Here is an 815-nt window from a genome sequence, read left to right on the forward strand (position 1 = left end):
AAGAAGGCCAAAAATCGTTATACATGGAAAGGGTTTGGAATCATTCCAAAAACTCTACAGCTGCTTAAGGTGTTTACTTTATCCAACTTGTGCTTTTATAAATAACTTGATTATTGAACTTGGTCGAATATCCTTTGATTGTATACTTATATGTAATAACGCGGTTTGTATTTTAGGCGGATGCAGTCTCCAACCCAACCAAAGAGCAACTGGTTGATGTAGTTCAGAGGCATTTCATGATGATGGTAATTTTTGCATTTTCTGTAATAATCTTTTTAAATTGCGAACTTGTTAACTGTCATTATATAAATAATATAAATATTGTCCCAAAACTCTCCTCATGTTTAAGAGTGTTGGGATTTAGACCAGTCATAAGATTGTTCCGACAACTGATATATAGTGTATGCTTGATTTTTCTAACCAAATAATAACTTGTTAGTTACTGCTACTCTTAGTATATTAGTTTTTGGCTTTCTGCCTTTTAAAGTTCCAGTAATATACTACATATATGTATTGACTTTAAACAATTTATATGTTGTTGGTGAAGCAATTGGACGAGTTGCAAGTCATACCGGGATTTGTGCACTCTGCTAAGAGATTGAAGATGGTGTGTAAATGACAACTAATATTGTCTCTTCCAGTAAAAAACTTGGGTTTGTTTACAAGATTTGAATACAGGAAGCTCCAAATATCTTGAGGATAGTCCTAAAGAGATTTCAGGTAATTGTTGTCTAAGCAACAAGCGTTAAAATACTCATGTACTGATCCTTAAATCCCTTGTTCTACACGTTGAGTTTGAGGTTTAGCCATAAAGA

General features: G+C 33.4%; 1 long non-coding RNA gene across 1 annotated transcript; it reads left to right on the forward strand.

Annotated features, from left to right (window-relative positions):
• LOC141659654 (uncharacterized) lies at positions 1 to 591 on the forward strand. Its single transcript, XR_012549852.1, has 3 exons — positions 1 to 69; positions 177 to 245; positions 548 to 591. It is a non-coding gene; the product is annotated as an uncharacterized LOC141659654 (long non-coding RNA).
• Positions 592 to 815: the final 224 nt, after the last annotated feature.

This window comes from Apium graveolens, chromosome 5 (genome assembly GCF_009905375.1).
Source record: "Apium graveolens cultivar Ventura chromosome 5, ASM990537v1, whole genome shotgun sequence".
NCBI lineage: Eukaryota > Viridiplantae > Streptophyta > Magnoliopsida > Apiales > Apiaceae > Apium > Apium graveolens.